Source organism: Opisthocomus hoazin, chromosome 6 (genome assembly GCF_030867145.1).
Source record: "Opisthocomus hoazin isolate bOpiHoa1 chromosome 6, bOpiHoa1.hap1, whole genome shotgun sequence".
Lineage (NCBI taxonomy): Eukaryota > Metazoa > Chordata > Aves > Opisthocomiformes > Opisthocomidae > Opisthocomus > Opisthocomus hoazin.
Window position 1 is genome coordinate 33,258,900 of NC_134419.1, and position 14,398 is coordinate 33,273,297.

Below are 14,398 nucleotides of genomic sequence, written 5' to 3' on the forward strand. Positions count from 1 at the left end.
TGTTAAATAGCAAATAGAGGCGTATGTTTACGTAAATATCAGCATTGTTTCTCTTTAAGTATGCTTAAATAATAAACGGTTGTCTTGTTGGTTTCTTTTTTTTTTTTTCTTTTTGGAGTGTGAAACAAATTACAATTTAAATTAACCACAAAACGTACACAGCTGGTGCGCGAACTTCCCCGCTTAGCTGAGGATCGGCAACGCAGAGCACAACTTCATCACTTGGCTGCGTCCTGCTGCCCCGCCACGTCCGGGCTCCCGCGCGGGCACCGCGTGCGCGTCGCGCTCTCGTCCGCGAAGGCCGCGCTCCCCGTGACGCTGGCACGCTGGTGCGTCTGCTCCGACAACCGCGCGACGACGCAGCCGCGGCACTCCCAGCCACGCTCTGCCATCAGGGCGCTGCGGGGAGCTTTGGGGGACGGGCTGAGGCACCATCACTTGCAGCAGCAGAACCCCAGAAGGCTCGTTTTGGAGAGCTTCTTAACGGACTCCTGAATGCTGAATCCATCCAAGCATTTAATTCTCCTCAGCGTTCATTTGTATGCTGTAAGAAAGGCAAAGCAAACTGAGAATACGCAAGCAGGCCGGGAGGTGGTTGGTTTGGTACGTGGTCTTTTGGCGTTGCGATGCTGTACCAAACCAGCCTCCGAGCTGGCCAGGCCGGCAAAGGAGAGCATTTCCCAGGGAAGAGGACAGCGGGACTGTCTGGCCAGCTGTATGCCATGCCCGTCCCCCACGCTGTAGTTGTTGCTATTGCATCTCTTTCCTCGTTGTCTGCAGCTGGTGTAACTTAAATTATCTTCAGATTATTTTTATCACACCACAGCGTACAGATAAACCACAGAAATGTGGAGAAAGAAACAAAATTAAGGGGGGGGAGTGGAATGATTTTACTGAGTATTACAATAGAGGAACAGCATGGAACAGGCTGCCCAGGGAGGTTGTGGAGTCTCCTTCTCTGGAGATATTCCAGACCCGCCTGGACGTGGTCCTGTGCAGCCTGCTCTGGGTGACCCTGCTTCGGCAGGGGGTTGGACTGGGTGACCCACAGAAGGCCCTGCCAACCCCTGCCATTCTGTGATTGTGTGTAAAAAGGTTCCCTGACATCGTACTCGGATGCTGCACGTGTATGTAAGAATACGGCTAATAAACAGCAGGAACCAGAAGTCATTATAGTCATAACCAAAACTATTAATAAATTGCCATGACTGCTTATTGTTATGGAAAGGTGGAGTGTTAAGGAAGCACAAGTACGGGGATAAGGATCATAAGGCGCAGAGCTAGTGAAAATACTTGGATAATGGCAAAAAGGAAAGGAACAGTGTCCCAGCAAAGACCCGTTAGCAACCCACAAACGAGAAAGATCAAGCGCATGGTACTTTAATTTGAATAAAATCCAGCAAAGCATAGGAACTGGTGATGATATGACTTGAACTAGCTAGACACCTACTCAGAAAGGAATCTGGGAGTCTGTATGGGTGACGGTGGTCAACTCAGAAAGGAATCTGAGAGTCTGTATGGGTGACGGTGGTCATAAAATAAGTTAATGACTCTTCAAAAGGGAAAGAAACCAATGGACTTGAAGGAACGAAGTTTCGGTAAACCCACAGTTTGAATGCCAAGTCCCACTGTAGCACATCCAAGGTAAAGCACAGTCTGGAAAGTTTGCAGTTTCCTATAGAACCAATATTAAGGCCACAAACAGACCATTGCAATGAGAAAACAAGCTAGCAAGAGACTGGCCACATCTAAATCATTTCAATGGCTTGTACCTTTTGAAAAACGCAGAATCTAGGTTAAATTACTAAAACAGACAACAAAGTGATTGTTGTGATACGTAGGGAAAATCCAGAAAGACTAACACACAAAATGAGCTAAAACTATCAAACAACCACAGAGCATAACAACAAAAAGCTTATGTGAAAGATGACCAGGGAAGAACCGACCTGCTCTCAGGTGGGTGAGGACACTATTAGCACGTCATGCGAGGAAGGCCAAAGCCTCATTTTTTTGCTTTGTTCTTCTCCAAAACATCAGCTGTCATCAGATAACTTACACAGTTAACATTATCAACATAAAAACAAATCATCAAGCTAAGCTAAGCAAAGAAACAGAATCCACTCAAGCAAGATGCTCATGAAACTCAAGTTCCAGGTAAGTTTCAGCCAACATGTTTAGCAAAATGGCTAAGCAATCTCAAAGCCATTAACAATTAATTACCTTCAAGAAATCGGAACTGTGGATCCATGAGAGCAGGAAGAAGGAAACGGTGCCTACCTTAAAACAGAAAGGAAGGAATGGGAATCAGAGGCCAGTCAGCTTTACTTTGTATCAGACAAAATATTGGAAGAAATTATTAAGCGAATTATTTGTAAGGCCTTGGACAATAAGATTAATAATAATCAACAATAACATCTCAAAACAAAATCATGGCATCTTGACTTCAGCGAGGCTTCTGACAATGTATCATCCAATACTATCATAAGAAAGAGAGGAGCACTGGCTACACCGAACTTCTGTGAAATGCTCAGAAAATGGCACTCAGAAGTGGTGTCAAATGATTCACAATCAAATAATTAGTTTGTAGCAAATGAGATCTGCATATGCGTACATCCCAAGTCCTGAACTGCTGCTGTGATGCAACAGGAGAGAGAATATTTTTATCATATTTGTGGAGGATATCCTGTTCAGGTGAGAGCTGCAAGCATTTTGGAAGATATAATTAGAATTAAACAAATCATGACGAGTTGGAACAAAGATCTGAAGTAAATAGGACGTAATTCCGTAAGGCAAGAAACTATTGCGTATAGCTGGGAATAATTGACTGCAAAAATGTAAGCTGGAGACAAACTGTCTAAGCAATTACTTTAGAGAAAAGTCTCGGTTCATAGCAGTGCACAAATAGAAAATGAGTCAACAGCGATTTGGTGTTGCAAAGTGTAACTGCTTACTGAAATGTAGAAAAAGACTGTCAAACACAAGAGCAGCAAAATCATTCTCCCACCCCACTGAGCCACTGAGCACAAAAAAGGCTTTGGTGAAGAACAGTTCTCAGTTTTGGGCACATGCTTTCAATCAGCGAGATCTCCGTGGAGAATGGAAACAACTCCCAGAAGTCTGGACAACCTGACCTCGGGTCACACTCAAGTATGACTGAAAGAAGTTCAGCTGGACATCTGACCAGCCAAAGATGTATCAATGTACAGCCTAGAAAAATACGAGAATTTGTGTAAAAAAAGCAGTCTGTATGTATACAAGAGAAGTGAATACACATACCAGCCCATCTGTTTGATAATGGAAATAATGTTTTTCTGCACCATGAACTCTCAAGCTAAAACATTTAATGAGATTTTATTTTTTAGCATACTTAAAGCCTATCCTTAATATCCTGTGAGGTGTAACAAAAATCCTGAAGATGTAGAGCATCCATACATTTAGGGGGAAAAAAAAAAATCACTTCCTTTAAAATCCACCAAGAAAACACCCAACACCAGGCCTCTCCTGCATTAACCACTATAGGGACCTGAAGTGGAATACAGATGGACAGATGGTAATAAAGGAATCCAGTCGCACACTTAATCGGGGCTATAAAGTCTATGTGTGCTAATTTCCACAGCCTGACCTATACAGAGGTCACATATAAATATTGTCTTGATAAAGGGAATTCTGTTTAACCTTCTCTGAAGGATAATGGAAAGCCAGGGTCGTCCAGCCTGTGCCCTGAATGGGCATCTCCCGCAACCAGTCCTTCTGCCAGAGACCTGTCTGTATCGGAAACCAGGGAACTACTGGGTCTGTCCGGGGAGGTCTGACAACAGTCTTGAGCAAGAACTCCTATTTAGGAGGTAATTAAGCCTATCACTATAAATAATAGGAAGAAAATCTATAGTTCAGAATATAAGCCCCAAACTTGGGGGCAGCAATGCTGGGAAAACATATTTATGCATCTATTTTAGAATAAACTAGTGTGCAATTTGTATGGATGGCATGGTCCCAGCAATTTTTTGTGTGTTTGTATCATTCTTGTTAAATCAGAATTACCAAAACAGAAATGAAACTTCAGTGAGTGTTTATAACTGATCCTGCTGTGGTCTTTTTCTCCCGCAGCTAGCATTATCCCAGGGACCTGGGATAACTGAGGGTTGGACTAGATGACCCACAGAGGTCCCTTCCAACCCCTACCATTCTGTGATTCTGTGACCTTGCCTCAGGTCTTTACAGCATGTTTGAGCACACTAGCGTAATATATTCTTCTTACTGCTGGAGTAAGCTTTAAAACCCAGAAAAGTGAGTGACTTCTTTCAGCTTTACAACTAATAGCGTTGGAAGGAAATACTGAGGAATAGCTCATGCAGTGACTTTTCTCTAGGGAGGTTTGATACCCTTAACATCATAGGGCTGGTGCCAAACATTGTACGCCAGAGGTGAAATGGAGTCAAATTCCCTTCAACAGGTAAATTAATCAATACTTGAACCTTATGAGAAGCACTTCACTTTTTGAATACCTATTGAGACTTTCTAGACACAAAATGTGGAGAAGTTCCATGCATTAAAGATGTTCAGCACATTTCAAATACTCTCATTACAGTGACACAGCCCTAAACAAATACACTGTCCATGTAATCAAGAACAGACTATAGATAATCTATTTTATAATGTGGTTCTTAGTTTCCCATATTTGGTGGTTCAATACTACAGAAATGAGTTACAAGTTATTTCTGACAGAACAAATCGATAAGAATCTGACAATGGTTGCAACTGAAGCAATAGCTTATTTTTAGCAGTATTAAGTGGGAGAAAACACACAAAATGTTGTTTCTAGAGATTTTAAGATGAAAATGTGGCCTTTGTGTTAAGTTACAGCTATAGACTGCATTTCCAAATTCTTTTACCTCTAGCTGCCTCAAAAAATAATTATTCTATTTCACAGAGAATAAATTGAGATCTACGCTACCCACAGTCACTCAGAACTGAGACGCAATGGAATTCAGTCCTGGATTCCTAATGAACAACTATAAAGTATTTTGACATTTTAATGAAATAGTGTATAAATGCATAACCATACAAATCTATTTTAATTAAAAGTGACATCGTATCTACCGAGATTTAAAAAATTACCAACATTCTTTTTGTAGAAATCAAACAACGATTTGTAATTCTTACACATTAGTGCTATATTTTAATGACATTCAGTATGATCTTTTTGTACGTTGCAGATTTACAAATTTAGGGCTTAATTTCCTTGTAACATTTGCATGATTCATTTAGCAATGCAGTTACTCTTCAGAACATTAATACCTTCTAGACTTAAGACATCATAATAACAGAAATATAAAGACCTATGAGGAATTGCTGACAAAGGACAACTTGTGTAACTTTCCTAAAATATGCATCCAGAAAAGCAAGAGAAGGCAATGAGATAGCCTGAATGACAAAGAGCATTATAACAACTTTGTGAATTAGACACAATTTAGTTGAGAACCATTTGAAAACTACACCCAGAAGGACTCCTGTAGTATATAAATGCATAACTTTATAATACAATTTTAATTACAAGTGCAAAATCCTTTCTGCGTTAAAAAAAGAGCAACAGCTCTTTTGTAGCTACACACTTTTTAGAGCTGTGATCTGTAGTTTGCAACACATAGCTGAAGGCATCCGCATAACACCATCACCATGCAAAATCCTTTTGCTACCTGTCAACATGTCCTGTGCCTGTGTGATGAGAAACAGCGTCCCTGTCTCTCACCAGGCTCAGACTTTTCTAGCTCTTAGGTTCTCTGATGGGAATAAGGTTTCCTTTCACTCCAGCTTCTCGTAATACATTTAAATTTTTGCGTTCTCCAGCCAGGTATGACTACACATAGGACTGCAAGCATGTGAAGGAATTGCACTGGGCCTTTCCCTGTGTCGGGCAAGAATGACTGGGTTGTTTGTGGCCACCTTGGCCCTGCCCTGCAACATCTGAATTCAGTGGCAGGCTTCAAAGGGCATTGCTAAACTGGGTGGCTCGGCTCAGTAAACGGTCAGTAGAAAGAAAGGAGCATCCCTTCTCCTTTTTTGGGGTAAGGAGTGGAACAGAACAGGTACCAAGGAAGCTGCCTCCTCCTGAGAAACATGGATTTGATGATTTAATTGGTATCGAGCTCAGATTTGACAGAAGAATCAGAGAAGGGGACATTTTTACACTGTTAAGTATCTCAACCTAGAATTCTTATATGAAATGGGGCTGGAGAAAATAGGTTATTTATGCAAAAGCTGACAAGGATTATACTGATCTTCTGTAGACCTGTGTCACGTATGCTATCACTTCACTGTGTATGTAATATAAATTCATTTGACAATCTATGTTTTACAGAGGTCTTATCACTACAACTTTTAATCTTTCTCTCTCCTTCTTGTGTAAGGCATTTTGAAAAAGCAACACTTGGGTCTAAATCTGTATCAAAATTACCAAACCATTAAACAGAGTGTGGGGAAGACAGTTCAGTTTTCCTTACATATTTTGCGTAACTGTTTTATGCATTCTACACAGTACACAACTTCACATCAGAAGCGCTCACTCACATGCTGTAGCCAATTATGTATCAGTCAATTAATGTACACTCTAACTGCGCTTTCCTTGAGTTGCTCAGGTGATTATAGCGCTCTATCAAAAAAAATTAAAATATTTTATAGGGTGAACAATATTTTTTTCCAATGTTTACATTTCATGCTGCTGAGTTAGAAGACTCATGTCTTGTCAATGTAGACTGAGGGTCAGATTTTTAGCAGTTTAATACTGCATTCCTAGGGTTCTCCTTTGGATTTGTGAGCTTGAGAAGTGCAAGACAAAGCCAGTTTGTCTCAGTCTCTGCCTCCTGACACTTGTGAGTTGTAGCTGTTACACCTGAGAGATCAGCAAATGAGTATGTTTGCTCTCAACAGGTTTTCAATGTCTGACTCACCTATGTAGGGTAGAGTTAGTCTTCTCTTGTCTATTTAATATGCAAATAAGTGTATATATGCATATGTGCTTCCTGTGAAAGGAAATTCAAGAAGGTGGGTTTTGTGTATGAAAATAGAGGACACTCCTTTCTTTGCTCTTTTCTTGCAGAGCACGGTGTGTTAATGGAAACACTGATAAGAAAAGTTGCCGCCTGGGAGAGACAGTGATAAACTGCAACATAAACAACCTTCTGATACCAAAATGCTGAACTCAAGTTCAACTACAGTCAAGTTGTAAAGACTGAGGACTTTACAAGGAAGATGAATAACCTTCTGACTCCTGTTTTTGCATGCAGGCAGCATGTGTCTGCCTAGCAGAGCCACCAGAACACCAAAAGCACTGGGGACGAATAGACTGGAGAGGCTGTGGCCTTATGCACAAGAGCAAGAAGCCTCCCCAACAGAACAGAAACTGTGCTTCTCGAAATATTTTGGTTTTGTCAACAGGCTAAAACTTCTGCCTATACTGTAGCCTTCCATGAGCCTCAATGAGTATGTAACACTATCCATTAATCACCAAGAAACTGATGTCACTTTTGCCAAAATGAAATTAATTGGCTGTCTTAGAAATGTATATACAATGTAAGCTCCATCTGTACTTACAGTATGTTCTGATCCTTCCACTGTTGTTTCTTTAGCAATTGTATCAGTAACTTACGTATAAAAGTAACACCAAAACTAGTTAACTAGCCAAACCGCAAATACTATCTCTTCCTGTCTGGTAATGAGAGCTCATTCCACTATTTACTATTTTTCACTCAACTTACTGATTCCCTTTAATAAATTTCCTTTTTTTTCTTCTTCTGTAAATGCTGCCTCCTTCAGCTGCTGGCATCAAAGAAGCATAGGCAGCATCACATGGAATGTCAGATTACTATAGCCTTCAACCAACAAATCACCAAGTTTGAAAAAAAATTTTGTTATTTTATTAACAATAAAATATAGCAACTTTTTATAAAACATGTTCTTTTTAACCAAGTCAAAAAATACATTTAACAGCTGGAATATTAAAAAAAATCTTTCAAGGTTAGGATTAAATTCTTGATGACAATTAACAAAAAACAAATGAACACACACAACATGAACAAGTTATACTGTACATTTACAAATCAAAAATTTCTGTTTCCTGCTGAAATTGAATTGTTGGAATGGTCACAGCTTTTTAAAAGTACAGTAATGAGAGACAAGAAACCGAGAATGCTGTGCTGAAAAGAAATTTAGAAGCAGAGGAGGAAATTCTTAGCAAAATGGTAGGGTTCTGCGTGTGTGAGAACTTGCCTGTCAAAGTAGACATGATATGTAGAATCTGGTAAAGACTAAAGGAAATCACCACACAGCTATGATCTCTGAATAGCAATCTCATCCCACATGTTTCCAATGAAAATCATCTTTTTGTAAACTGCTTATCAAGCATGCACAGCAGGTACATGTTATAAAATTGATCTTTGTTTATAGGTCTCTTCTCAAAAATCACCAAGGGATGAAATGTAAAATAAGTCCCTCTGCAATGACCTGAACAACTTACCTTTTAAAAACTGCTAGAACTGAGATCTGAATAAGCAGCAGCTACTTGAAACCCACGCTAATAAAACCACCTAAACTGACTTTATGCAGTTGTCCATACATTAGGATAAGCTAAGGCTTACTCGGTCCTTTATTTTTATTTTCCTGTGGGAATAGATAGTCCCATTTGTTGGAAGATGCACTGGGGAAGTCTTTTATCAGTTGTTCTCAAACCAAACCAGTACAAAACTTTTGAGTCTTCATGGGTGATACTAAGCAAGAATAAGTCCAGGAAATTGTCAGCCTGTTTTCTTTCACTGCAGAAATGTGAGGTGACTACAGAGATGCGAGACAGTCCAACCTTTTACTTGTAGTAAGAGTGGTCTACCTGGGAAATTTGATTGGAAAAATTACTCAGATAACAGGTTTGTCATCATGTAATTACTGTAACTTGCACAAGCGTGGAGGATGCATAAGGTGTAGTGGTTGGAACAGAAGACCAGACCACAGGGTTTATTCCTCATCTTGCTGCTGCTTGCTACGTGAACCTGAAAAGCTGCTTAACCTCTACAATTTAGCTTCCCCTGCAAAGTGAGAGTAAGGCTGTGGTTTTACATGCAGCTAAACAAATGTACTACTGACTTGCCATAGAAAATTTTTGTTGACTGTATTGCCCTACCCATCTTTCATTTCCCCCCAGTTTTACAGTTCATGAGGACACCTGCCAGAAAGGAACAAAAATTACATTGTCAATTTAGATGGTTCTTGGTTTTATACACACACCCAAGCTGGAATTCTTAGAAAATGTGATTTTCTTCATTCTTTGTCATCTCAACTCGCATATTACTTTCCCAAACTCACTAAAAAGGCTGTTGTAAAATGTGATGTAACAATGTTACAAAGGAAGAGAAAAGAACAAATTTCAACATAAACACCACTGGAGGAAGGAAAGGAAATTAAAGGTCGTACTTCTGCTTTTTCTTGAGACCCAGCAGAAAACGAAATAAATCAAGGAGCTGAAGTGCAAGATGAAGAAGTGGCAGCATATGGCACTTGGCAGAGGCTCTTTACCCTCCCCGGGGGGGATTCAGAAGCCAAACAGATGGTTATTTCAGCAGAGGGCACCAGAACAACAAGTATGCAGTAGCGACTTCGACTTGCTCTGCCCAGTGAATACTAAATCTCTGATATCCTCACAGCCTCTAAGTGGGTTTGCACTCCTGTTTGCTGCGAATTCTTGTACTTTATGATGCTTCAAAATTTTTGTCACGCTTAGAGAGAGATGTTGCTTAACGACACTGGAAGCTCCGGGATTGAAGCAAACAAGGCAATCATATGTAGGCAGAGAGGCAGTAAGAAGTACCATGAGAATCTGTGGCACATACTACTATGTCAGCATATTGCATCCCTAAATGCCAGTGGGACAAGGAGGATAATCACATGGAACAGTTAAGTGAAACTTCTCATGAGAAATTATCAAAGGGAAGTTTCTTACCTTCCTTATCACTACTTCTTTTTCCACAGCAACTGAAGCCACAGGGTATCTTTGCGTAGATTTTCTGCATTCCTACCAGCCTGAAAACACAGGTGTTTGTAACTGACTTATATTCTGCAGATCAATTATGTATAGCATCAAATAACTGCAAAAAGTTTTACAAATTTTTAAACAAATCTGACAACATTTGGTGGGTTATACAGCATTATTTGCTTCCGCAAACTGAAGGGTTGAGAGAGAAGCATTCACAGAGGAATATTAATTTTACACTTATGCACTTCACATTCTTTTACATCATTCAAGCTTCTGCTGTATAAAGGAAATCTAAACCTTACAGGTTATGGTCGAGATTCAGAGCATGTCCTTCCACAGCTGAATACTTCATTTTGCTATCATTGTCTTATTATTGTAAAATAAGCACATATAACTAGTTCTAAAAGTTGCATCTGAATTACACAGGCTTGGACGATATTCAGCATACTCTTTAATGAGTACTGGGGTTTTTTTGCAATGACTTTGTTGAGCAGATATGCTTCAGTCTTCTGCTTTTGCCAGTGGAATTTTATAGAAGTGCAGGAATTTTAGGTTTTGTTAACATGATAGTCAACCACACAAAAGTTCTAAGGATTTTCTTTTTTGTTATCTTTTGTTTTATATGATATATGCAAAAACCTTGTCTGTGTGAAATAACAAGGACATTTTTTAAGTGCTTGCAGACAGCTGGAAAAATATTTAATTCTTGCCTTTCATTCTGATATCACAGGTTTCAAAATGAGAAATTTTCCATTATTATCAGCTTTACAGGTCATGCAGAAAACTAAAATAGTAAACTGAAACATTGCCAACGCATTTAAACAAAAAAAAAATCTTTCTTTTTACGAAGACAGCTATTCTGTTACCACAGTTTTATATGGAAAGAGTAAAATAAAAATTAAATCATGAAATGATACCATTTGACACTGATATGTTACCTGTTTCTCTCAATCGTACAGGCTCATACGGGGATTCATTCATATATTCTGAAGAACAGTATTAGGGTGCTCACAAGTGTAGATTCCTAGAACCATGCCTACACATTATCCCCTTTTGGAAAGAAAAAAAGAAAAAGGAGGAATGGAAAATTAAGATGATATATTGTAGAATTAAAACTAATTCCTGTGGGTTTTTAAGGACATAAAAGAAAAAACAATGTAAATAACTGGAGATAAATTACAGCAGATTTAATAGTAAGCTGAAATGCAATATGAAAACAGTAATCCTAAAAGCAAATACTGTTTTGTGTTTCATATGCTAAAGCAGTGTGTCATGCACAAAGAAATGACGCATAACGAGTAAGTAGACATTAAAAATAAACTAGGTATCTAGTGAGATCAGTTTCCAAAGACAGAACAAGCTCATCTACAAATTTCTGAACTTCTAAAATCCAGAATAAAGAATAATCCTTAGAAAAGTGTTCCTCTGATGGAGGTCTAAAATGGGTTTTGAGATTTAAAGTACTCATCCTTGCAATGTTACTTCACAAGAACCATAGGTCATTTCAGATCCCACTTCTTCAAATTTAAACAATGCAGTACTGCGGTAAACCATGTTGTAATACTGAAAACTGCTGCTAGCAAGTAAATACTGGTAACAGAATTTACTAAGTTGTAATAGTATTAAATGCTGAGGGAAAACATAAGCTACCTGAAAATTAAAAGCTTTCAGTTTTCCGTGTACAGGAACCAAGTGTAGGAAGTGGTAGAAGCCTCCAGGTTGAAGTATTAAAAACCAGACTGAACAGAACACCAGAATGATGTACTGCATACAATCACCTGCTATAAACTAGGAAGTAACGGGATGCCCTCAGCCCTCAACCGTTTCCAGTTTCTGTGACTTTAAACAAAGGTTGCAAAGAACACCTGCCATTTTAGCCCCTAGTGCTGTCTTCTGCATCTGAACAGGACAGTGGTAACTTCAATAAGGCTCACACTTCTAGTGTAACATTTAGGAGAGGAGTCTGCAAAAGATGGCAATTGCTGATCAAAAATTTTCTGTGGTATGTACAGTTTTAAGTTAGAGTAATAGGATGAAGATGATATTTAAATTCACCTGGAGTAACGTGCTGAGATACTGCTTAGCACTTGATTTCCAAGAGGAAGGACTAATCAGATAGGAGTACAATGATTCAGATTTTTTTTTTTTTTGGAACTAAAACTATGCTGCAATTTGCCAATTAGTTATATGAAAGACTGCACTTCATGACAAAGACTCATATAATTTATACAGTCATTAAGAACTGGTGTTAATATTTCATTGGGGCATTGTAGGAAATATTATAATGCCACTATAATGATAAAAATATAATAATGTACTTATCTGTGATCATCCCTGACTTCTAAATCTAGCTACGATAGTCTTGATTAAATCATTCATTCAGGTATTTTATTGTGTAATGATGGTAACAAAGGATTCTGATGCTTAGAGATGTTGATTATTTTAATTTCTGTCTGTAGATTTCTAAATCCTTCCTGTTGATCTCTCTGAAACAACAACAAAACGGCCATAATACTTAAGGTTCACATTTCCATGTTAAACTTCCCAATTTACACCGAGTTACACTTCTTTTATAGTAAGGCTCCAACTAAGTTAAAGGTGGTCTTTTTAAAAATCTTAGCCTTCCGTGTTTGTAAGATTCCAAGCGCCTGTGAATATGGCAGGAAAACCCTGTTTTCAGAAATTCATTTAATAGCTGTTCTTTATATTATTTTATTCAAGCACTAATCCTTGATAAGTATCAAGTTTAATCGCTTTGATGGAAAATACTAAATAGAGACAATTTCTTTAGTAAAACAGAGAAATAATACATTTAGCTACTACCATGTTTTCCGTAAAGTTAACATGAAAATCTGTCTGCAATCAATACAAGAGTCAGAAATAGGAGCTGAAAATTAAGATCTCCCTGTACAGGCTTTCCCTGAAGTCCAGGAGTTCAGCTCTGTTACTTGTTTCTGTGCTTCTGCCTGCATCTCACGACCCAGCTTCCTTTTGCAGGTTGCTGTCTCAAGCCCCTGGCTCTGGGCCTGGCTACTACCGACCTGACATTGCACTGTTTTCATGGTATCTCAGGGTCACGTAGTCCTCTGCAGTTCAGATGTTGAGCTGGTAACAGAGTGCATGCTCCTTACAGTGTTATCCAGGATTCAGAAGTGATTCCACACATAGCATCCTGCACAAGGACCACGTATGAGCATCGACCCTGCAGAGCCTCCAGCTGGGGAATAAGATGGGACCACCAAACTCTAGTTTTGTTGTTGAAGTTGGAAATAAATTTGGCCAAATTCTTTAGTATTTTACACCACAGTCCATGTTCCCATAAAATGGGAATTTGATTCTACCTTGAAATATCCTGATGTTAAATAATTGGTTCTCAAAACATTGTAAAACTATCAGTATCTGCTAACTAAATGCAGCAAGCCATCAACACGTGTAAGATATAACCTCACCTCAAACTTTCTTCTGTAGCCCACGGTTACTGTGTGACACGTACAGGCTTGGAGGGTCCCCAACACATCTTACCTGTGGTGCTGGTTGAGGCCGAAGAAGAATTAAATGTGTCCTGCAGCAAAGAAAGCTGCGGGGGAACCTCCTCCAGTAGGAAGCCCAGCTCTGCGCCTTCCCACGGGCCTGGCGGGCAAGGCAACAAAGCGGTCTTTGCCCTGCACAGCATTCGTGGTTTTTCCCCTCTGAATAAGAAAATAAAACAACTCCCAAGCTCTAAATTTTAATGGCATAAGGCAAACACAGCAGGGAAGAGAGGAACCAGAGTGTATCCCGAGTAAAGGAGCTCCCCTTTACTGTGGGCCCTGAGGGAGAGAAAATGGCGGGCTGGGGGCTCTGCCCACACAGAGAGCTCCTCAGGCCACGCTCAGCGCACCAAGAGCCGCCACCTCGGCCCCGCGGCCTCGCTCCTGATCCGCGGCGACGAGAAAACGAGGTAAAAGAACGAAAAACCCACCCAAAAAGGGAAGGGAGAGCGGCAGCAGACAACACCCCCACCCAACAGCCCCCCGTCACCGCGCTCCCGCCCGTGACTCGGCTTTTTCTCCCGGTGCCGGTGCCGGTCCCGCCCCGGGGGGCCGGGCGCAGGAAGGGGCGGGCGGCAGCGAGGAGGAGGAGGAGGAGGAGGAGGAGGAGGCAGGCGGTGAAGGGGAGGCAGGCGGCGCTCAAGATGGCCGCTGCTGCAGCGGCGGCAGCGGTGGGGCGGCAGGCGACGGCGCGGCCCCGCGGCCTGCGGGTCCCGGAGGAGCGGGGCGCTGTGGCCGCCCCCGTGTGCCGCAGCTGAGGGGGGCCGGTGGCCGCTGCGGGGAGCCCGGCCCGTGGGGTGAGTGCGCTGTTCTCCTCCTGCCTCCCGCTGCCGGGCTCGGCTGCGGGGAG

At 40.7% G+C, this 14,398-nt stretch overlaps 1 protein-coding gene and 1 long non-coding RNA gene across 13 annotated transcripts in view; one reads left to right on the forward strand and one right to left on the reverse strand.

The window, feature by feature from the left end:
* Positions 1 to 124: 124 nt before the first annotated feature.
* Positions 125 to 14,274, reverse strand: LOC142361591 (uncharacterized). Its single transcript, XR_012764219.1, has 5 exons — positions 13,541 to 14,274; positions 10,957 to 11,068; positions 9,986 to 10,065; positions 2,221 to 2,277; positions 125 to 544 (listed from the first exon to the last, which is right to left on the reverse strand). It is a non-coding gene; the product is annotated as an uncharacterized LOC142361591 (long non-coding RNA).
* Positions 14,168 to 14,398, forward strand: part of RC3H1 (ring finger and CCCH-type domains 1) — a 75,882-nt gene continuing 75,651 nt past the window's right edge. For all 12 annotated transcript variants that reach the window (XM_075422633.1, XM_075422639.1, XM_075422642.1 and 9 more), the window contains exon 1: positions 14,168 to 14,345. The gene's annotated coding sequence lies outside the window, so the exon portion shown is untranslated. The remainder of the gene's footprint in view (positions 14,346 to 14,398) is intronic.